Source organism: Meriones unguiculatus, chromosome 7 (genome assembly GCF_030254825.1).
Source record: "Meriones unguiculatus strain TT.TT164.6M chromosome 7, Bangor_MerUng_6.1, whole genome shotgun sequence".
NCBI classification, from domain to species: domain Eukaryota; kingdom Metazoa; phylum Chordata; class Mammalia; order Rodentia; family Muridae; genus Meriones; species Meriones unguiculatus.
Window position 1 is genome coordinate 12,657,950 of NC_083355.1, and position 24,744 is coordinate 12,682,693.

Genomic DNA, 24,744 nt, shown 5'->3' on the forward strand with positions numbered 1-24,744 from the left:
TGAGCCGTGCTCTGCGTGCGGTCCAGGCGGTGGCAGAGCTGGCGGTAGGCAGTGTAGCTGCTGTTAGCGTCTGGCTTAGCGTCTGGCCTGAGCCTCCCACCCCTAGGAAGGGGACTGTGAAGCTTGCGTCCAGAAGGCCAAGGATGGAAACACTGGAGGGGCAGTCTGCAAATGACCTGGAGGGGGGTTAATGGAGAAATCAATCGAAAGCTTCCTTCCGTATCAGGTGGCCTTTCTAGGGAGCATTCTGCACTCCATTTCCTACTGTTTACTGGTTTGGTCCCCCATGGCTTGTTCAGCTTGCTTTTTCATACTGCCTAGCACCACCCACTCAGGTGCGGCCCCGTTCATAGCGGACCGGGCTCAGCCACATCAATCGTCAATCAAGAAAAATGCCTCACCGATATAGCCACAGGCCATCTCAGCTGAAATTCCTTCTTCCAGGTGACTTCAGTTTGTGCCAAGCCTCAGCACGAACCAGCACAAGGTGCCATGGTGGATGCTTCAAGGATAAAGGGCGGCGGCGGTGCTTGCCAGTATGCATTTACTTATGTGGAGTTCCTAGAATGGATTTGGAAAAAGCTGGGAGCTGCTTGGGGATGGGGACCCTGACTGGTGGTGGGCTGTGTGTGTCTACCAGAAAAGAGTTCAGTGGCTTCGGATCATTCTCTACATCTTTCCACTGCCAAGTGCATAATTAAAATAGTCCCCCAGGGAGCCCTCTCTGGTTTGTAGGAAAATTCCAGTCCTTGAGGTCTTATGGAGAGTGACAGCTATGCAGAAAGCAGCTGGGAGCGTGCGGCAGAAAGGAGACTTTTGCTTCCTGCCTGGGCTGTTGGATATGCTCAATGCTCTGCCTTCAGTCAGTGGGACACTGGGAGGGGACACCCTAGGCCTAGAGTAGGGTTACAGGGGGTTGCGGCTGATTGCTTTCTTGCAGCATCTGCTGTGGCTTTTGGAAAGAACTGTGGAGAAGTCAAGGTTCTGGAATCCAAGACCAGGAAGCTGCAGTCTTCTCAGTGGGGATGAGGCGGTGTGGGGATGTGAGACAGCTGTATGGAGAAGGGCAGAAACTGCCGCCATGCCCCATGTGACAGGCCCCAGCAGTGCCTTTTCAGGGAGCTCTGAAACCAAGCTGGACCTCCCTCTGTTACTGAAACAAAGGAGATGACCAAGGTCATTTTGTCAAGACCACTTCAGATCTGAGGAGTCCATTATACATTTTGCATTTTTTATTTTATTGTAGTTTTGTTGGTATTTGTTTGTGCCTCTTCTCTTCCTTCTTCTTCTCCTCCTCTTCTTCTGACAACAGGGTTTCACGTAGCCTAGTTTATCCAAGATCCATATGGGGCTAAGAATGAAAGTTGAACTCTCTCTCTTTCTCTTTTTTTTTTTAATACTTATTTTACTTATTTTTTTTTCCTGTGTATGGGTGTTTTGTCTGCATGTATGCCAGTGTACCGCATGCATGCACAGTACAGAAGTCACAGACGGTGGCAGATCCCCTCAGATTGGAGCTACAGACAATTGTGAGCAGCCATGTGGGTGTTGGGAATCAAATCCTGGTCCTTTGGAAGGGCAGCAAGTACTCTCAACATCTGAGCCATCCCTCCACCTCCCAGACCTTGAAGTCTTGATCCTTCTGCCTCCAGCTTCTAGACACTGGGATTACAGTGTGATAGTATGAGTTACTGTGTCCAGCATTATTTATCACATTTATTTTCTGGGGAATTATTAATATTTGATATTGATTCCTTCATCTGCTATTTTAAAAATAAGTGGACACAGACTCCTGTTGGATTCTGTACACTGGACAGATCTTAACCTCCTAAGCTATCCTGTAATCTCCCAGCCTCACATCCCATCTAAGACTCCCGTGAGTACTTGCATGTGCTCCATTTAGGCTGCTGCTCTCCATCATGACAACCCTTGGATCAAGCTCCTCCCGGCCACGAGTTTCTTGTTCACGCTAACCCATGGTGATCTTCTTTCTCCTTCCTCCCTCTCTCACGATCCCTTTGCCCTCCAAGCTCTAGAACCATAGCTCCGCCTACCCCTCTTTTACCCAGCCCAGGTATAGGCAATTTTATTGGGCAATCGGGGATAATTTGGAAGGCAGTTACACAGCCTCGCTTGGTGTATGTGAGCATTTGCCAGTAGACCGTGTGGCAGGGACACATGGCCGCATTGCAGGGAGTGACCCCACAGCTGGTGGCTTTCCCTGGACATCCCCAGGTGCAGCAGTCACTGAGCAAGCCCTCTCCAACAACCCTGGCAGTCTCTTTACTGTGGACCCCATGGCTTAGTCTGCGGTCTGAGATGAGCCCTGGTGCTACAGAAGGCCAAGGACCACCACTCCACATGGAGCCACAGTGCGTTAATAACGTCTGTTCCAAACAGCTCTGTGAGCCAAGAAAACATCCCTGCAGATAAGGCGTGTCTTCATCTTGCAAGAGGAGGCCAGCCAGGGCTTGCATGCCCTCTGTGGGGCTGGTGCTGTGTCGGAGAGCTGGAGCGGGTGGCAGTCCTTTGCAGCTTTCCCCGGACATGTGATTTTGGATGGTTTCTTAAGACTGTAGTCAGCAGCCAATGCTGGTTTGGCAGGAGACACTGGGGTAAGAACTCACCCCTCTTGGTGGTGACTTAGGGCAAGGCCTCCTGCTCTTTGCCTCCTACCTGCCTCAGTTACAGGCTCGATGAGGCCAGGGCACAGGTGAGATTTGACCCGCTAGCTCTCTGCTGCGATGTTTTGCTCTTCCCCGCTGACTGGCTGGGCTAGTATGATCTCCTTCCTTTCTCTCCCATTTTGTGAATCACCTTCAAAGTCCACCTCCTCCAGGAAGAGCTGGTCTGTTCCCACTGCCCCTGGGATCTCCTGTGCAATCTGGAATGACACGGCTCCCACGGGGTGGGGTACAGCTGATCCTGTGTCTGATGTCAGTCCTCTCTCTGTCCTTAGGCTTTGCCATCCAAACTCAGAGAGGGCAGACATTATATTGCTTATTTATGGCAGCCCCAGCAGTGGATCCATAAGGAGCATTGGGTTAAATCTCTTTGGATAAAGTTGACTAGCTAAGATTTTTTTCCCCTTTTCCTCCCTCCCCTCCCTTTGTCTTTCCCTTCCATCTTCCCTCCCTGTCTTCCTCCTTCAATTCTTCTCACTCCGTCACTCCCCCCCACCTTTCCCTGCCCTACAGGGTGTCACTATGTAGCTCAGGCTGGTCCCACCTCCCAATCCTCCCATCTCAGCCTCCTGTCACCATATCTAGCCATATTTATTACTTTCATTTGGTCTTCACAGAGACCTTTTTAAAATGTGGCAGGCATTGAATCCCCACTCCCCAACTTCCAGTGGATGCAAATACTGAGGTTCAGAGTAGTCAGGTGACTTGACACTTTCTGTTTCTCAGCCTCACCGAAGCTAGGAGACCATTGATTGCTTCAGACCACAGATGCATGCCTGCATGCTAAAAGGACCCGGTGGGTGGAAAGTTCATGTAGCACTATGTGGCAGTATGGAAAACTAGAAGGAGATGGTAAGCTTTCAACAGTGAAACCAGAGGGAGAAGTCAATAGGGTAGCTGTAGATTTTGTTGACAGGAGCCAGAGAGCTGCATTTGAAGGGTCCTTCTGGTATAAGTAGTCTGTGATGCCCATCACGTGCATAAAACAGCAGAAATTGGATCTTTAAGCTGAGGTTCATTCCGAGAGCTGGCGATCTGCAGAGAACCAGGACAAAGTCAACAAATCCTTTCAAAGTCAAGTCTTGTCCTTCGGTTCTGGTGGGTCCCGTCTTCATTATCCACCTCCTCCCCTCATAGCAGGGGGAAGGAAGGTTTGCAAACTCCCAAGCCGCTTAGCCTTGTATTTCTTACCTCAGCCATTTGGGTAACATCCAGATCTGCGGCGAGCAGTGTGCACGGGCTAAAAGGCTTCCAACGCGCATGCGTGCAGACTCTCTGACAGCGTGATGGACAAATGTGGTCCCCATCGCTGTGCGCGTACCACAGGTACAGGCGGGTACCAGGCCTTAGAAAGCAGCTCTGAGGGGGCAGGAAGATCTGAGGTCACGTGCGAGGAGAGGCCTTCCTCCTGCTCCCTTCCTTGTGGACCTCAACCGCACTCTTTATGCTTCTGTGTGTGCTGTGTCATCCTGGGAGTCCCTTCCTCCCTCACAGGCGCCCGTGCTGTGCTTCTAGTAAGATTTCCTAGACATTTCTGTAGACACGTTCCAGCTACAGGGCACACGCTGCTGGTTCTTTCCAAACAGGATGTTTCTCTTGCATAACCTGCTTTGGCGGCTGTTACCGTGGTCGGCTTGGCAGGCTGGCAGTAAATCCTGACGTTTAGTCCTTTTGCTTTTCCTAGATTATTTCTGGTCCCCAAGTCCGAGAGCACCCACGTACTCACGTCCTGAGATACCACCTGCTTTCAATCCTTTCTAGCCTGAGTCACTGCTGGAACCTGCTCTGGTCATGTCCCTTTGGTTACTTTCTGGAATCTCCTAAAGCAAGGCAAACCAAGGGCCGGAGATGTGTCTTGGTTGTATGTGTCTTATGGAGCATGCCCAAAGGCCCCTGACTCCGTCTCCAGCACATCAGAAATGAGCATGCGCGCACCTATAATCTTACCACCTGAGAGGAGGTAGGAGTATCAGATATTCAAGGTCATCCTTGGCTAGAGCAAGTTCAACGCCAACCTGGGATATCTGAGATCCTGTCTCAGGGCTCAAAAATAAAACAGGCTGACAAGAAACGACGATAGAAAGGCAGATTATGATGGTCCCACCTCGGCTTCCAGTTGCCTACGGAACAACACTGAATCCTGACGGTATCAACCTGTTGCGGTTTCTGTGTTGCTCTCCCTTCATGCCTTAGGGCGTGATGTCCTCTTCAATTTAGCAGTAGCAGCGGCTGAACATTCTCCTTATGCTCTCTTAGAACTGATGGGCCATGAGCAGAAGGGAGGTGTGTGTGTGTGTGTGTGTTCCAGGCTCATACCCTGACTGGAAAATCCTTCATATTTCTCTGTCTCCCTAGCACTGTGATCGGGAGTACACAGCGTGGAATGAGGGACCATGGATGGTAGCCACCTGGATGGCTGAGTCACGAATGCCATCTAGGGAGCGACCTGGATGTTGCTCAACTTGATTAGCATTTACAAAAGGGAAATTGACCTTTGTGGCATTCAACTGTGTTCCCACAGCATGACCCAATCTGTCCTGACTAAGACTCTCATTTTCTGCCAGTTAAAATTGCCACCTTTAGCTGGACGTGGCGGGGCACACCTGAAATGCCAGCACTTGGGAGGCTTGAAGCAGGGGGTCACAAGTTTGAGTGGCTTCAGAATAAGTTGCAGGATAGTCTGGATTACATAGAAAGAGCCCGTCTCAAACAAACCTGAAAGAACAAGCAATAAAGAAAATTTCTCATCTTTTAAGGTTTTGCTTAAACGTTACCTTTACAAAAAAGGGTTTATTGTTTCTGTGTATCTGCATGTGTTTGTGTGCAACAACTTCATGCAGGTGCCAGCAGAGGCTGGAAGAGGGCATCATGTCTCCAGGAACTGGAATTACAGGTGGGTGTGGTGCAGTTGTTGGGATCCAAGCCTAGATCCTCCGTAAGAACAACAAGTGCTCTTACCTGCTGAGCATTCTCTTGAGGCCCCCCTCACCCCAGTGCTACTTTTCTTTAAGTCTCCCAGAACCAGCCATTCCCTAGTGAGGGCTAACCCCTTCCCTTTGGGCTTTTGCAGTGTGTCTAACTTTGCTGGGCCTGACACTTAACGCTTAGCACTGTGGCTGGTTATCTGCGTGCAGTGATGGGATAGTTAAGAGATATGACTGTGCTCGCATCTCATTCCCATCAGTTAGCATCACCGAAAACTTCAATGTGTTACTCAGTCTTCTGTGACCTTGGGTCATGCTTACACACCCCCACCCCATGACTTACCAGGGCACCTGACTTGACAACGATGCCTGCTTGCTAGCCTTTTCGTATTTTGTCTGGGAAGTGAGGTGTCAGGAAAAGGCATTCAGCAGCAGGAGTCACACTGCAAAGCAGAAGGTTCTGGAAACTAGAGGCCCTTACGAGCCTAGCCCTCAGGTAGGACAGATAATAGTTTTCTCCTGAAAATTAATTCTCACTGCAGGGGCAGAACTCCGAGGGGGCAGAGGAGTTCCCCTTTTTTTTTTTAATGCACCCATCAAGGTGATTTTATGATTCTATTTTTCTACTAGTGTGATGGATTATTTGGGGTAATTCTTTCCCTTCAGTGTTGGAGACTGAACCTCAGGGCTCCAGTGTGCCCAGTAAGCACTCTGCAGGTGAGCTACACCCCTGGCACAGCTTGCCTGAATTTAGAATATTAAATCACTGTTGCATTCCTGGAATAAGGCCTAGACGTTTATTTGGTTTTAGTCGCTAATCTATGTATATTTTAAATTTTGCATCAGTCATCCCGGGATGTGTGTGTGTGCATGTGTGTGTGTGTTTGGGACACTGTCTCAATATATTGTCCTGGCGTGAAGCTCACTGCGTAGACTAAGCTACTCTCTCAAATGGTGATGCTCTCGCCTCTTCTGCCTCTTCTCCCTCTTCAGCACTGGAACTATGGGTGTGTTCCTCCCATTCAGCTGCATCTGTTCTCCTACTGAAAAATTACTTTTCCTCCCTGTGGAACCATCTAATGCTGTCCAGTTTTGATGCATCAGATACGGTAGGCACACGGGACCCAGTTTAACATGATTGCCACCCACCTCAGACGCCGGTCACCAGTGCTGGACACCTTACGCTTCTGAGCAACTGGCTATAAATCCAAGATCTCCACTCCCCACTTCAGGTTTGACAGTTGGCTAGAACAAGTCACGGAACTACGTAAATCACTTTACTGTCGGTTACAGTTGCTGCTTTATCATAAAGGGGGCAACTTAGGCTCAGCCAAATGTAAGCATGGTATGGGGGATGGTGCAATGAGTCCCCATGCTGGAACCCCATCCTCCCAGCCAGAGAAAGGTGCCATGCAGGTAGGTGAATCTTCCTACTTTGGTTAACACAGCTTGTTTGGTTTGTACCTGCAAATAGAACTCAGGGTTTTGTACACACTCTATCACCGAGCCACACCCCCAGTCCTTCAACAAACTAACTTTACCTTCATTGTTTGGGATTAAAGATGTATACTGAGGGCATTTCTGTACACCAGCCAGAAGGATTAAAGGTGTGTGGTATGCCTGCATTCTAGCCAGAATACATAGACCTAGGTCTTTCCATGTGATCCCTTGCCACAGCAGCCATGTTTCTGGATTGAAATTCCTCTACAGGCGAGCAGCGTGGCTGGAGCCCGAAGCTGAGTGCTCACATCTTCAACCATAAGCCCAAAGCAGGGATCATGATGGATGTGCGACTGGGGTTGAGCTCTTGAAGCCTGTCCCCGTGACGTACTTCCTCCAGCCAGGCTGCATTTCCTAAACCTTCCAAATAGGACCTCCAACTAGTGGCCAGTGTTCAAATACCCGAGTCTGGGGGATGTTTCTCATTCAAGCCACTACAGCAGTGCTGACTTATTCCTGTCCAATACAGACGATTACAGCTGGGCGCAGTGGCACACGCCTGTAATCCCAGCACAGGGGAGGCAGAGGCAGGCAGATTGCTATGAGTTCAAGGCCAGGCTGGTCTACAGATCTAGTCCAGGCTAGCCAAGACTACACAAAAAAACCCTGTCTCAAAAAAAAAAAAAAAGGATTATATTTGTTAGTTTCTCACTATTGCTAAAAACCATAGAGCACTTTAGCCTTTGATCCCTTCTTTATCTGTGCTGTTGTCACATGGTCCTACTTCTGTGCCTATATTTAAACTCTACAAGATATCATAACTGTTGGTTTGATACCATACCCATTAGTGGGTATGCTTTACCCTTCCTGGTACTCTTTATTCATTCTTCCTTGCATTTCCATCTTTCTGACTAGGATCACACACTTCTATTGTCCAGACCTGTGACTAAGAAATTATCTTGAAGACTGTGAAGACTGTTGCTCATTGCTTTATAAAGTCAGAAAAAAAAAGTAGAAGACTATATTTGGCAAAAATAGTGTGCCTTTGGTAGTCAGTGCATGTTCAACGGAGGACAAGTGCGACATCTCATATGGGGTAAGAACAAAGCATTGATTGAAATTACTGAACAAAGATGAGGGAGCCAATGTATAACACACACACACATATATACATATATATGCATGATACATACATGACATTTATACTAATATATGTATCTCATAGTTTCTCAGTATTGCTTGAGATACATATACAGTATACATGTATGCACACAACATATGTACATATACATGTAATCGTTAGGTTCACTCAGAAAAAAAAATATGTATCAATAGATTTTCACAAGAAGAATGTGGCACATATACGTTAAACACTAACTTGTGTTTAAAGGATCAAAATTACTTACCATCCAAGCAGATGGCTTTCTAAAGAAATGTGTCTGAATTCTCACTGTATGGCTGTCTTCATCGGACCTCCCCGATGGCCCCATCTGTGGCCTGCTTTCTTACATCTAGCCAAGGTGCCTACCTCAATTCAATTCAACATTGCTCAGGCAAACGGAGCCAGGGGCTCTGAGCCAGCCTTCTGGCTTTCTTAGCACCAAAGCCCTTTCCCTACGACCGTCATTAATATGTCTTTCTAAGCGTTGTTCCCTGAACTGGTCTGGAGCCCGGGAGTCTGGCTGCTCTGAGCAGTGGCCTGTGCTTGGCATCAGGGTCTTTCTCCGAGCACACCATTTGTCAGCTGTGTCTTGGTGTTCTGTGTTGATTAGGCCTAGGGAGGTGGCTGGCAGGGTTGCCAGCTGAGGCAACTGGAGCTTGAACTGTCCTGGAGGGAAGACGGAACGTGAATGAGCAGTGGGCAATCGTTAGTCCCCTGCTGTTAGCCCTCTGTGGAAGAGTCCTACAGAATGTCTCAATAATCCTCACAGGCCTGCAGAGAAAACCCCATTATTCCCCGATTTTATTGTTTTCTTATTTAGCGGGGTGTGTGTGTGCAAATGCGTGCTCATGCAGGTGTTTGCAAGTGTGTGCCTGTGGAGGCCAGAGGTCAACTTTGGGTGTGATTCCTCAGGAACAGTCGACCTTGGTTTTTGACACATGGTCTCTCACTAGGACCCTGGAACTCTTTAGGCTAGACTGGAGGGCCAGATGGCCACAGAGACCCATCTGCCAACATTGCCCCAAAGCTGGGATGATAGGTACATACCACTGCCTGGCTTTTTAAGATGTTGTTTATTTAGTTATTTAATTTTAATTTTTATTTTTTATATCTATTCCTCAGTGTGGTGGCACATGCCTTTAATTCCAGTACCTGAGAGGGAGAGGCAGGTAGATCTTTATGAGTTCAAGGCCAGCCTGGTCTACATAGTGAGTTCCGGATAGCCAGAGCTATATAGTGAGACCCTGTCTCAAAACAACAACAAACAAAACAAAATAAAAAAGGTTTATTTTGTTTCTGTGTGTGAGTGTTTTGCCTGCATATGAGTACGACAGGTGTGTACTGCCTGTGGATGTCAGAAAATGAAGTTAAAAATCCCTGGAGTTGGAGTTACGGATGGTCACGAGCATCCTGAGGGTGCGGGGGACTGAATCTGGGTTCTTTGCAAGAGCAAATGCTCTTAATCTTAAGAGTTGGCTTAAACTGAGCCAACTCTTCAGCCTCTGCACCTGTCTTTATCTATCTATCTATCTATCTATCTATCTATCTATCTATCTATCTATCTATCTATCTATCTTTCATCTATCTATCTATTTTACACTGGGGCTAGGAATTGAATTCAATTCCTCATGCTTGCAATACCAAACACTTTACTTCTGGATCTCTCTTTCCAGCCCCCACTCTTCAATTTTAAAGAAAGTAAGTCCCAGACAAGTATCGTGCCCATGGCTACCAGACAAGGAAGAACAGAGGGGATCTGGACCCACTCTAACTCATGCTCTTTGTTCTAGGGCTATTGTCATCGTTTAGACATGCCATTGCTGCTGATGCTCTGCAACTAGGTGGTTCTTGTTCTCCCTGCACTTGGACCTTGGACCGTGCTTAGATCACATCCTCATTTTACTGATGAAGAGCCCAAGACTTGGAGCAGGTTAGTGGTCTCACCAATGTCACAGTGCATGGCAGACCCTGTCCTTGATCTGCTGTGTCTGATTGTTCTCTTGTCAACTACTATTGTACTTCTCTAGGCCGCTGTCCTCAGAGGACTGTTCTCATGATGGCGCTTTGGCCTTCCTCTGGGCCTAGTGAAAATTTCAATCCCTGCCTCACTGTTTTTTTATTTACCCAGAAAGGTGATTAGGTTTCACCTCAGATTGCCAGTGGCTCCTTCCGACTTTCAAGTTGGAGCCCTCAAGCCTGACCACGACCTTCAACTTGTGATTTTCTTCCACCCACATCCACCGCTGTGGTGACAGGAAGGAATGAAGGTGCTAGCCTTGACTCAGAGGCTGGCTTTAGCTGACACTCAGCTGCTTCAGACTCTAGTCAATCTCAGTGGGCGGGGCAGACTACCTCTGTTCTCTGGAAAGACATTGGTCTTCACCTTCCTTATATGTAAGGTTACGATGTCTCTCCTACTCTCTGGCACTCACAGAGACTGCAATGCTGAGGCCACATCTGCTCCTGGGGCCTGCGGACAGACCCCAACCCAACCAGCATGGATTGGTCTTTGATTAGCTATGCGGCAGGCGATTCTACAGAATACCTTTTGTGCCTTGACAAGAGCTCATGGATGCAGCATGACGAAAGCAATTCTGTGATGATTGATGTTATGCCAACTTGAGTAGGCAAATGGATGTCAAGAGAACGGAGGGAAATTATTTAGGTGTATTATGTATGGTCTATTAAGATCTATAGTTGCCATATTTTTCAGTACTGAATGAGTTTATTAAGTATATAGCAAGATAAAATAAAAGACTAAACAAGTGGTAGAGAGTAAAACATTATCAAATTGCTCTCTCTCACTTTGTCTCATCCATACCAACCTTCCAGTCACACCAAATCACCCAAGCTTCTGCATGGCTGCCTCTGCCTGTCCAATTTTGCTGTTAAGGCTCCCTCTGCTGGAAGCCTCTGGCTCATATTTCATCTTGTCTTGTGTCCGCCCTTCCTTGTCTCCTTTCTTGCTGACAGGACCTCATGTAGGCCACAGTGGTCTTGAGTTTACTCTGTAGCCTGATCTTGAACTTCCCATTTCTCCCTCCTGAGTGCTGGGATTATCGGTGTGTGCTGCCACATCCCGCTAGCTCTGTTTTTTTAAAAATTGGTTCCCAAGCATCATTTAAAGCCTTTGCTGAGCAGCTTCTGCTCAGAGTCAACCATTCCTCCACTCATGGGGAGGTAGGCTGCACTTAGATGCTTGGATTTTAGGAGGGTTCCTTGAGCCCCCAATAAGTTTTTCACTGTTGTGTGGACCATCAGTGGAATGCCTGAACACTTGCTTTCCTTCCGGGAGTCTGCGGTTGTGGTTCACGCCCTGTAGATAGTGCCTTTATGGCCATCATCCAGTGAGACTGCGCCCCAAGACGCTGAAAAGCTTTCAGATAGACATTCCACACTTGTCATGACCCAAAGCCCAAAGGGTGACTTGTACCCTGCCTGATTCCACTGAGCAAGGATTCTTGGGAGTTTGTACCCACTGGCGTCTAGATGGCCCTGTGTGCCTATTCCCATTGTTAATTTTGCTGTGTGCCTTTTCACTGTAACACATCGTAGCCACTCAGATGGCTACATGCTGAATTCTCCCTGAAAATCACTGAGCTGGCTTGCCTTGGGACTCTCCACCATACATAACCCATGCCTTATGTAGATTCCTTGCATTAAATTTTCATGCTTTCCAGTAGTTTTATTTATAACACTCATGTTGTCACAAAGGCTGGGTCTGTCCCATCCACCCCTGTCATTCCTTGGTTATCAGGACATTGAGTTCTGTTGCTAATCAGAGGATATGTTTTCATTTACAGAAGCTGGAATCACCTCCAGAAGCCACAGGTGCCACCCATCACCCCGGAAGGATGTGAGAACAGGAAGCTAAAGTCAGGACAGATTTGGGCATTCATTTCTAAGGGAGCCCTTGTAGCTGCAGTTTGTCTATCAAGATATCTTTTCTTCAGGTCATGGCTCAGATACAAGGAGATCCATAGCAGGCATATTTGGAAATCAGGCTATCTTAAATATCTCATTCTCTATCCCATCACTTTCCTTGTCTAATTTTGAGGCAGGGTGCATTGGAATTTTAATTCAGAACATGGCTGCTCTGGCAAGAGATCATATCTCAAGACCTTCTAGGTCTGTGTGATCCGGCTGGAATACAAACACACCTTTAATCCAGGAGACAGAGGCAAGCAGATCTGAGTTCAAGGCCAGCCTGGTATAGAGCAAGTTCCAGATAAAGAAAAGCTTAGGTCCAGGCATGGTGGTATATGCCTTTAATCCCAAACAATGATAGTTTGTAGAAGGAAACACCATGGTTGAAAGTGAGTGGCAGAAAAAGTGACAAATAAGAGAAGGTTCAACAGAATAGGATACACCCAATTCTCATAAGAAGAGAGAAAAGGGAAGCTACCTAAGGGGCAATACAGAGAGGAGGCAGATTTACTGGGACAGTAATAGAGAGACAGGTGACAAAGAAAGAACTCAAGTGAGCAGAATGAGCCAGAGAATGAGAAGGAGCCAGGAAACTAAAGGAGATTGTCTGAGTTCATTTGAGGCCAAGCAGAGCAATTCAGGGCAGAGAGAAAAGCCGGATTGACTAAGTTAGTTGGAAGAGGATTTTGAGCCAGAACAGCTGAATTGAACCAGCTAGCCCAGAGTTTAGAAAGACAAGAAAGGGTGAGTTTATAAACAGTAAGTCTCAGAGACTGAAAACATTCTAGGCCTGGGTTAGAATGTACGGAGGCTAGAAGCTTCCAGTACTTGGCCTAGGTTAGCAGACAGAGTCAATATAACTCCAAGACGACAATTACCTCAGAAGAATAAAAATTCCTTTTACAACAGGGTCTCACTGTTTGGCCTTAAAAGGCATTGTGCCACTCAGTTGCACTTTTTTTTTTGTTTTTTTTTTTTTTTGATAACCATCATGTGGGCACAGCTTCTACAGAACAAATGCTTATAAGAGTGACCCCTATCAAGATGGCCAAAGTCTGTGGCTCTTTGTGGGTGATATTTATTTATGTGTGTGTGCATAGATGTGCACACAGCATGCATGCGGTCATAGGACAACTTGTAAGAATTTGTTCTCTTCTGTTACATGGGTTCCTGGCATTGAACTCAGAATACCAGGCTTCATGGCAAGTGTCTTTATCTACTGAGTTGTCCTGCTGCCCCAGATGTAGCTTCTCATCAGCGGGTATTGTTCTCCCAGTGAGATGCAGTTCACCAATTAGAAGTCACTTGTGCCATGAGCAGTATGCCTGGCAACAATACCGACACACATCTATAACCCTATGCCATGTACATGTGCATATATAGGCTGCACTAAGTGGACTCAGTGAGTTGAAGAGGAGGAGAAAGAGAGGCACAAGGAGGACAAGGAGGAGGAGATTAAGTGAAGAGGAGGGTATGTCTGGGAGGCAGAGGCCGAGAGGAATGGAGGCCTCCTGCCAACATCAGTCACATGATAGCACTGTCCCGGAAGTGGATTCTCCAGCTAGACCAAACATCTTCATCTTTCTAACTTTACTTTCTTATGGCTGCTCTAGCTTGTGGCTGGCTTTATTCTGATTCTCTCATATTTTCTCTCTCAAACAGGGCCCTAGGGAGCTTGGAGCTCACTATGTAGACCAGGTTGGCCCTGAACTTATAGAGATCCACCTCTATAAGTTTCTACCTCTTGAGTGCTGGGATGAAAAGTTTGCACATTTTCCTTTTTTCTCGTGTCCTTGGAGACAGTGGGCTTTATTGTAGAATTTTCTTCAGAACAATTCCGTGTTGATTCATTTACAAACTCAACGTTTCCATCTGGTCAAGCTCACATTTTCCCGCAAGTGATGCTTTTCATTCTTTCCAAAAATAATTTTATATTTCTCTATTATACTGAATATTTACTCTCTGTGATGTACACAGAAGGCAGGGCAAGGAGGAAGGAGGGCAAAGACACTTTGTTCATCTCCTTTTTTTTTTCTGGAGATTTATACGTATGAGTGTGGGGGGCCATGAACACATGTGTACCATTTGCATGAGAGGCCCTCTTCAGAGCATCGGATTCATGGAAGCTGGAGTCACAGATGTTTGTGAAGTACCATGTGCAAGAGCAGCCAGTGCTCTTAACGGCTGAGCCATCTCTCCAGCCCCTCATTTCCTTGTCTAAATATTTTATGGCTTGTGGTACTTTCTCTTGGATGTTTATAAAACGGGAGCTATCTTTACTGAAACCCAGTCATATGATTTCCAAAAAGTAGATGTGCAATGCCTTTGGGGATGGGAGAATGCCTTCTGCACAGGGCATTGCCCAGGTGACTGATTTGTATATACCAACATCTTCCAAGATATGTTCCTGGAAAACAACAACAACAAACAAAACCATGAAGCCATGTTAAATAAGGTGATAATCAAAGGTTTGTGGTGGAAAAGCTTGGGGAGCAGCAGACTAAACAAAGTCGAGTGAGTTCTGATTACCTCAGGTCTCCCGGAGTGTTTTCATAGTTACTGTGTGGAGACACTAGTTTCAAGCTTCAAACCTGCTCTCATTTCCTTCTCAGGATCGCACTGTAGCAAAGCTTCTTTACACAAAGCATCCCACAGTGTTGAGGAACTATTGGAAGGTTTATCAGTGTGCAAGCAAACATGCAGCCCTCTGCAGTCAACGCACACTGGGGTGTGATAGCAGATTGTCTTATTTCCAGTCAAAGACGCTGGAGTTCACAAAGGTTAGCTAGGCAGCACCCCTGGTAAGCGGCTGCTTTCGGGGAGCAAAGACCGAAGGCAAGTAAGGATTCCAAGTAACACAACATGATGACAGTTGCATTTCTCCTTGGTGAGCCCTTGGATTTGACATCTCCACTCTCCTCTCCCGTAACTAGGGGTTTAAGACTCTCACTGCACTGTCTGCATAGTTCCTCCAGCCTCCTAACTTGTCATCATTGACCCAAGCCGTCTCTCTCATAATCCAGTCAAAATGAAAAGTATACTGTTAGTTACTTGATATTTATTAATTTACAAGCCAGTCTTTGTCTAAGATTGACAAAAAACAAAACAACAACAAAAAGCAAGCCCCAAGCCACATCCTTTTAAATGTAAATGTCACCATTGTTTCTATAATCCATCTGGATATGAGTGCTTAAGGAAAGGGAAGAGGGCCACATCTTGGGGTACCCGGGAAGGCACTCCTGAGAGTATGGGAACCAGCTGTGGTGCTTTCTCCTCACACCCCAATACCGCTGGGTGCAGATAAGGTGTTCCCGCAGTCCCAGGCAGGGGACTAGCAAAGCCTGAGGGGACTGCAACGGACACTCGCCGCGGAACTAACGGCAACAGCAGGGTAAGCTGGGGCCGGAAGTGAGCCGCGGGCGGAAATCCTCTGTAGTAGCCTAAGCTTCCTCTCTAGGAGTGTGGAGGTCTCCGCATTTCTTTGGTCCCTTGGCGGTATGGGAACTTTTGGGGGATTCCGAACCTTTAGTGCTGGTGTGCACCTGACAGAGTCACCTGGAGAGGATGGGAGACCGCTGCCATTACTGCTTAAAAAAACAAAAAACAAAACAAACAAACAAAAAACGAAAAAACAACGAAGATATGGGAGCTCAGTTGGATAGCATCTAAATCGTCGACAGTTCGCTACCCTTTTATTTCTCCAATATATAACACACACATTTTAAAATATGTGTTTATGTATGTGCACACGCATTTAAATTTTTTATTTTTATATTTACTTTTGTGTTTGTGTATGTGCACATGTGTTTTAAATTTTATTTTTAACTGTGTGTGTGTGTGTGTGTTAATGCCCTTTGAGGCCAGAAGAGTTCGTTAGACACCCCCCTCTCCCCCGGAGCTGGAGTTTTCTGTGGCTGTGGGCCACCTGACGTCGCTGCTGGAACAGAACTAAAATCTTCAGTAACAGCAACCTGTACTCCTAGCAGCTGGGCCAACTCTTCCGCTCAGATTCTGAGACATAGTCTATTTTTTTTTGTGTGTGCAACACACAAAACGCTCTGAATGATGCTGATGACAATGGTGATGATGATAGTAAAATACAATGGTTTCACCTGTGAAGCCTCTTGCATTTGAACCCAGGCTGGCGCTGCACCTCAGCTCTGGACACTTCACACAGAACCCGTCTCTTTCTTCCTTCACACCTGGGGCTCGAGCAGACACAGCAGTCCCTCTACTTCCTTTCCTGACTACAACGGGCTCATCTGTTGATTCAGTTTCAGGTTAGCCAACTTTCATACACTTATTTGTACTTTCTACTCTGAAAATAGTGAAATTTGGTGCAATTATAATTGCTGAATCAAAACACATAGAACTGTCTAGGTTTAATAGCTTGTAGCACCCAATACAGGAAAGAGTGTGGTGAAACTAGTTCTTTTCCCATGGTGGATTGTCAAAGTGTGAAAACCTGTTGAAGAGGTGCATTTTAGAGCAAAGCCATTTAATGTGCTCCTCGCTATCACTCGTGGTACCATACCTGTGGAAAATCTATTCTAAGCAAACAATGCTAGAGAAAGGAAAAGCTACATTCCTGAAATAATTTAAAAAGTATTTATTTAATGTATATGAGTATTTTTTTTCTGCATGCATGTCTGTGCACCATATATATGCTTGGTGCCAGTAAAGGCCAGAGGGGAGTGGCAGATCCCCTGGAATTGGAATTACAGTCAGTTATGACCCACTTTGTGGTGCTGAGAACTGAACTAGATTCTCTGGGAGGGCAGCCAGTGCTTTTAAATCACTGAGTCACCTCTCCAGCCCTCTGAATGGACAAGTATTGATTTTTATTGCTTAACTTCCAGTTTGCTTTTTCCTGATTTTAACACAAAGGTAATTCTCCTTCTTCTCCTTCTTCTTGTTCTTATCAGAAATCAGTTAGCCACCAATGCATGTTTAGAGTAGGTACATGCCCCAGACCTGTTCAATCAGCATTTTTCAGCCTAAAAAAAATCAGAGCAGGCAGTGGAGTCAGGCTGCAAAGTCCTCAATTCTGTCTTGATCCCCTCAAAAAGGTGGTTAATCTGTGGGGATTGCAGACCCCATCTTTCCTCTGTCCCAGACTCACTGCCATATGTGGTCACATGATTTCCACTACTTCCTTTTCCTGCTTTGTGGGTCAGCTCTTCCCACGAGGATAAGCACATTATTATGAACTCACCATTCTCTTCAGAGAGATCAAATTTGACCTCAGGCTATCAGCTATCATTGTGCAAACCCAACAATTGAAGAGCAGAGGTTTATACATTTAAAGTAGAGAGGGCTCTCCTCTCCCCCTCTCTTATGTAGTGTGTATACACATGTGCACACACATTCATGTAAACACCCATGCACACATGCATCTGTGTGGAGGCTAGAAGTCAATATCCCTCCTCTCCCCTGCTGCACCCTCCCCTGCTGCTCTGGGTTTACAGTTGTGCCACCACACTTGGCTTTTACATAGGTATGGGGATCTGAACTCAGGGCCTCATGCTTTCATAGCAATCACTTTGCCTGCTGAGCCATCTTCCCAGCCTGAGAAGGAAGGACTTAAGATGTCTTGAGTCTTAACTTGTCTTAAGACAAGGTCTTCATTAGGTGCACTGGGAAGTAAGGTTAGGCTAGACCAGAAGCCCTTTCTAGTAGGTAAATGGTTATCTTCTGGTGGTGATCTCAGATAAATGACATTATCATTCATTTCTCCACCACACACGGCTTCCTTGGAACCATGTCTTTCTGAAACTCAAAACTTTCTATAGTAGGAGAAGATGGATTGGAACACTAGTTTACAAACACTCATGCTGTGGATCTCATTTAGATCTCTTTAGTTCACAACCACCAAAATATTCAATTTGGTGTTCGAAGGATAGTTTGAATTTTTTGAACTCAAAAGCCTATCAAAGATGAGAAGGAGAAAGTAAGATCCCAGTGGTAGTATGGCCAAGCAGGCTAAAAGGACCATTCCAGAGAACCACCTTTCCTGAAGGATTGCTATTATTATGCCTCTTTCTTATTCAAATATCTTCAGTGCCTCCCACTTGCCTCCCCAATATAGTTCATTTTTTCATAGTCTGGCCCAGTTAGATTTTCTAGCCACAGACTCACTGTTCTTCAACTAGAGGGTTCAGCAGCTGTAATGAGATGGAGACAGGTGATTGACAGATAGTTAGAAAGCAGTATTAGATGGAATCAAAAGAAAAGAGTATAAGGGAGAGCTGATCTTCAAAAAAAAACAAATCCAATTTAAGTGTAAGTAATAGATGCCAAAAATTCTTCTTGCAGGACACTTTGTGGAATGGCTTGTGTCTGTGGCCCTAGTACTTGGTAGGCCGAGACAGGAGGAGTGCTGTGAGCTTGAGATTTCAGGCAAGTGGGTACATAGTGGGTTTCAGGCAAGCTTGTACTAAAGAGTGAGACTTCATCTCTAGAAACAAGCCAGTTGTGGTGGTTTGAATAAGAATGGTCCTATAAGCTGGGCTAGGTGACACAGGCCTGTAATTCCAGCACTGGGGGAGACAGAGGCAGGTGGATGGATCTCTGTGAGTTCAAGGCCATACTGGTCTTCAAAGTCAATCCAGAACAGCTAAAGGTACACAGAGAAACCCTGTCTTGAAAACGAAAACCGAAACCAAACCAAACAAACAAAGAATGGTCCTATAGGCTCATATATTTGAATACTTAGCAACAGGGAGTAGCACTACTTGAGAAGGATTGGGAGGTGTGGCCTTGTTGGAGTAGGTGTGGTCCTGTTGGAGGAGTGTGTCACTGCAGGGTTATGTGTATTTGAGGTTTCTAAAGCCTATATCAAGCTCAGAGTCTCACTCTCCGATGGTGGATCAGGCTGTAGCTCTCAGCTACTTCTCCACACCATTTCTATGTGCCACCATGTTTCCCGCTATGATGATAATGGACTAAACTTCTGAAACTTCAAGTGAGTCTTCAATTAAAAGCTTTCTTTGATAAGAGTTGCCTTGGTCATGGTGTCCCTTCACAGAAATAGAACACTGACTAAGACATCAATGAAAAGCCAGTATGGTGGCACATGCCTGAAACCTCAGTGCTGGCAAGGCAGAAGCTGGATCATCAGGAGTTTGAGGCTGTCTTTAGCTTTGAAGAAAACCTGAGCCAGCCTGGTCTACCTGAGACCCTATCTCAAAAGCCAAACAAAAAAAAAAAATCTTGCAGGATTTAGTGGGTTTTGTTTGCTTGTTTTGCTGATATATAATGTCCCTGTACCCACTCTCCCAAGAGTGCAAGGAAAAAAGAACTGAAGGAGCAGGAACCTGGGGCCAGTCTCTTACTCTGGAGAGCCACCAGAATGACACCTGCTACTTAAATCTATTGGCTCCTATTTTAGGTATTTTTCTATTGCTGTGACAAAACACCATGACCAAGGGACCATTCTCATCCAAACCACCACTGCTCCTTACAAAAAAAGATGGTGGCTTCGAGGAGTATGTGTGAGTCACAGAAATGCCAGCTCCAGGGAGATCTCGGGGTCAGTTCAGCAGAGGACAGTGTAATACATACTTTTGCATGTTGAACAATGCCTGACATAGCTTTAAAAACATTTTTATTCATTTATTGATTGATTGATTGTATGTGTGCATGTGTGTCTATGTGTGTGTTCAAGAACGGCATGACAAACACTTGCAGGTCAGAGGTCAGTTTGTGGGAGTCAGTTCTCCCATTCTGTCTTGTATATCCCCGAGATCCAACTTGGGTTATTAGGCATGGCAGCAGGCACTTTCCCCACTGTGCCATCAATCTGGCCCATCAGTAGCTTTAAAAAGAGAAAGATTTATTTTGTCGCATGAATTCCAAGGGATCTATCTGTGTTCACTTGCTTCCATGCTCTTGAGAAAAAAAAATCGTAGCAGTGGCAGTGTGTGTACTGAGGAGAGAAGATCACAGAATGGAAGCCAAGAAGCAGAGAAAAGGAAAGGACGCAGGAAGTAGTTAGGCTAAGGTATAATCCCCAGGACTTGCTCCCAGTGACCTACTTTTCTAACAAGGCCTCACCTGCTTCCCTTCACCACCTCCCAATAATACTATCACATATATATGACATCATATAAAAATATATCCATCTATCTATGTTGTAGTAAATAAATATGAGTGTTGGACTATATAATGTTTATTATTAGCCCTACAATTATTGCAGTGGTATTTTTTGACCCACCAATCACAAGTACTTAAACACAGACACCTGTTAGATTTTATAATTGACTTATTACCTTGAGCTGGGCAGATAGTTCTACTTACCTTCTCTCACTAACCTCACCATCCATCTCCCAGCTCCCATCCAATGCCATCCACTGTAATCATTTTCATTTGGTCTACCTTCCGTCCATAATCTTGTGAATACTTGGTTTTATTCTTCATCTGGGTCTTCCCATGCCATTATTGGAGTCCTTTCCCGGGCCCACGTGGTTCCTTCTTTACCCTAACTCACCATGGTATCCTCCTTTCTCCTCTCTTTCATCTGTTTCTTTCCCGTGATTCTCTTGTCTTCAAAAGCTGGGGAACCTTAGCCATGCCTACCCCATTCTGCCCTGCCCAGGGATAGCCATTTACTCAGCCAACCAGGTAGATTTGCACAACAAGGATAGTTGTACTTTGTCAGTAAACAGTATCAATATACAAACATGAGACAAACCACCAACATTATCTATCTATCTGTCTGTCTGTCTGTCTGTCTGTCTGTCTGTCTGTCTGGGGGAGGGCACAAGTTGACAGTCAATGCATTCCTTAATCATTCCCCATCTTATTTTTTGAGGCAGGGTGTCTTGGCTCTTGCTGATTCAGGTGGAAGAGCTGGCCTGCAAGCCCCTGGTATTCTCCAGTCTCCTTCTCCCCAGGGATTATAGATGTGTACCACCATGCCAAGATTTTCTTTCTTCTTCTCCAGCTCCTCTCTCTCCTATTCTTCTTTTTCTTTTTAATGTGGGTTCTAAGAGAGCCAATTCAGGTCCTCATGCTTGCATATCAAGCACTGTGCTGAATGAGCCTTCTCCCCATCCTTGATGCTATCATGTTATGAATCCATCATGGGAGCCATTCATACATTAGATCGGAACCCTTATATCTAGTCTTCTTCTAGAAATGATATCACAGAAACCTTCAGACGTATGTTGTACTAATCTACAGGTGATTTTCTTTCTGATTAAATTTGACAATTTAAATTAGCCGTCCCAGATGCTTAGCTGGTATACATCCTGTTTCTATACCCTTTTCAGGTTGGACACTTTTGACCAGATAAAGGAGTTTCAATATGATAAACAAAAACATGCTGCATCAAGGAATTGTTTTCCTGGGGCCTCTTTCCCTGAGATGGGGTCTCTCTTGCCCATATCCTCATGCCCATTCTTCTGTGATGACTGTGGCAGACATGACTTGGGTATGTCAGTGGTGGTGTTCCCCTCCCCACTCTTTGGTTTTTGAGACAGGGTCTCACTATGTAGCTCTGACTGTCCTGGACATGACTGTGCAGGCTGGCCCTAAATCACGGAGATCTGACTGCGTCCAGAGCGGTGGGAGTAAATGCAAGCTCCACCGCACCTGGCTTAGTGCTCAGCTCTTGAAGAGAAGACTGGCATCTTATGTGGTCGCTTTGTAGGGACCACTAAATGTCACGGCCAACCCTTTGGGGCTGGCTTATTTTAAAAAAGAACTTGAATTGGAATATTGACATCAGAGGCTTTAAGATTGAAGGCTGCTTTAAACTCAAGTCTGGAGCCTTCTTGTTATTAGTGAGGTGAAGAGGTTGGATAATTTGATCAAAGTCACCCATCAACTAATCTTTAGCAACAAGAAAAGCAAGCCTGGATCATGTGGAGAGGCCACGAGAAGACCTTCACGGGTAATTGATGTATTCTCTACCTTGACTGTGTGTGTATTGTTTTGTACACATGTTAGAACTTACCTGATTACCCACTTCAGGCATGAACAATGTACTGCATACCAATTACATCTCAATAAAGCTGCTTAAAATGCTATCCATTTAGTCAGAGACAGAACAGGCAGCACTCATTTTGTGTCTTGAAGCCTTTACACCCCCATATGTACCCCAGGGCTTTAAAAAAAATCAGGTCTATTTTACATTTTAAAAGTGCATTTTCATAACACCAATAAAAGAAATTCTGTAGAGCTGGGCTGGGAGGAGAGAGGGGAGGGGTCTGTGGTCAGGCAATAAAGCGATTAAATAAGTAAACTAATTAAAAAAAATCTACAGAGGGGCTGGAGAGATGGTTCATCAGCTAAGAGCACCAGCTGCTCTTCCAGAGGGCAAGGGTTCAATCCCCAGCACCCACATGGCAGGTCACAACTGTCTGTCGCTTCGGCCCCAGTGATAGTACAGCGTCTTCTGATAGCCAATGACATCGCATGTACATGGTGCCTAGCTATATAGGCAAAATACCCAACACACAAAATAAGGGGAAAAATATTCATCATGTCAGAGGATTCCCCTCCGGTTCTGTTTTACTTTTACACGTGCAAATTTAATATACACTCGTGATAACTCCCAACATGACAGAGTCATAGACATGCAAATGGGAACAGGGTGGGCGGTGGTCCATGTATGTCTGAGCCCAGGAGATGCTAGTTATTACAGGGGTGGGTGGAACTGCCGCAGAGCTGATTAAAGAGCTTGAGGGTATGGGATATACTCTAAACCATCTCTGGTCATCTATGCCATCAGAGACATTCATCTCCTCTGCTGCCACCTCACAGTTTGTCTCTCTCATGTCTCTTCCATTCCCCAGTCATTTGGGCTGCTCTGCCAGACTCTCTCTTGGAGGCTGACCCTAAAAATTTGCCTCATTCAGGCTGAGCTGGACATGGCAGGCTGGAACAGCGAGCAGCTGTCCACAACAGGAGACCGAGGGCAGGAAGAGAGACATCTGGTGTTTATTCCCCAAGTGATGTGTCCTGGCAACAGCTGAATCTCTCTGAGAAGACTGGCTCCTACTCAGAGTACCAGCTCTCCTTCCTTTGGACTTTGCTAATGGACTACCTTCCCACACTTGTTTCCCTCTGGGCTTTCCCACACCTTCTACTGACTCCCTTAATGCTAGCCCAAGTCTAAGAAATTACTTCATGGAACTTCCTGTTTTGAAGCAGTCAGATAGACCCACCGTGAGGATACGAACTCTTTAAGGTTTTACCTTCCATCCCAGACTGTAAAAGAAACACAAGGGTGAGAGACATGTCTCTGAAACTCTGATCCCCAATCCTTGGTACAGTGGACTGAACTACAGAAGCTAGGACATTCTATTGAGATGATCGTAGACCTAGGTGTTGAAGGGCATTGCGGCTCATGTGAATGACACATCTTTATACTTAAGAGTAGATTTTATTCTTTAGAGAGAAGTCTGACGGCACTGTAGATTATATTGCATAACGTTTAGGACTGTGATCTAAATTTAGGCTCTGAATCACACTCTTTTAACGATGACGAGGACACAAGATAATAGTGATGAAGAGGACGATGACAGAATCACTGTAAGCGAGTCACAGAAGGATTAACTCTTAGCGCTCTGCCCCTCTGACTTGTTACAGATAACACTGGCTTTGAGCGTCGATCTCCTTGCTGAGGTCTTGTTTACATACAGCTATGGGCTCCAATTTGGGCAGCGTAACTGTCTGAGTAGGAATACATGAATTTACTACTGTAACCACGACTCCTATCAGGGCGGCCACCTTTACAAAGATTTGCTGTGTATATAAACATGTGCATGCGAGCGTGTGTTTGTGTGGGTGCACGTCTGTGTGCGGGAAGAGTGGACATGCACATTCGTGTGTGCGGGTGTGGAGGCGGGAGAACAACTTTCGGTGTCCTTCCTCAGGAGTCCGCCGTCTAGTCTTTTAAGATGGGATCTCTCACTGGTCTGAAGCTCACCGCATAGGCTAAGCTGGCTGGCTGGGGTTTCCCAGGGAGCTGGCTGTCTCCTTCCAGTGCTCAAGTCACAAGTGTGCGTTAATGGTTTTCTTTTTTTTTAAAGTGGGCTCTGGGAATTGAACTCAGGTCCTCATGCCTTCAGGGCAGGCACTTTACCCACAGTGCTCTCCCGGATACAGAACACTAGCATCACTTTAGCATCTCCCCTTCTTCCCCTTCCCCCTTCTTTATTGGCCCGGCCCCTCCCAACTGCATCAACATTGTGATCTGGTATTCGGAGAGCTCCTTGTTGCCCTCGCTCTCCATCATGCGGACTCCTGCTTCTGCATTCTTTCTTGTTTTCTTCTGACACCTTTGTTTGCCTGCTTTACTTGCTTGTGTCCCCCTTTTCTTTTAAGACCCTCGCCTTCTCTGGGTCTGAAGAGATGGCTCAGAAGTTAAGAGCACTGGCTGCTCTTTCAGTAGGTCCTGAGTTCAATTCCCAGCAACTACATGGTGGCTTACAACCACCTGTATGTGATCTGGTGCTCTCTTCTGGAGTGAAGGTGTACATACAGACAGAACACTCTATACATAATAATATATATATATATATTTTAAGACTCCTTCTCTGGAATGCCCCCCAACATCACAATTGCATTTCAGTTAGAAAAGATAAAAAGGTCTTTCCAA

General features: G+C 45.9%; 1 long non-coding RNA gene across 1 annotated transcript in view; it reads left to right on the top strand.

Moving 5' to 3' along the window:
* The window catches only part of LOC132655105 (uncharacterized), a 29,800-nt gene extending 15,280 nt beyond the window's left edge, over positions 1-14,520 (top strand). Inside the window, exons 4-5 of the long non-coding RNA XR_009592740.1 lie at positions 10,001-10,140; positions 12,014-14,520. This is a non-coding gene — a long non-coding RNA (uncharacterized LOC132655105). The remainder of the gene's footprint in view (positions 1-10,000; positions 10,141-12,013) is intronic.
* Positions 14,521-24,744: the final 10,224 nt, after the last annotated feature.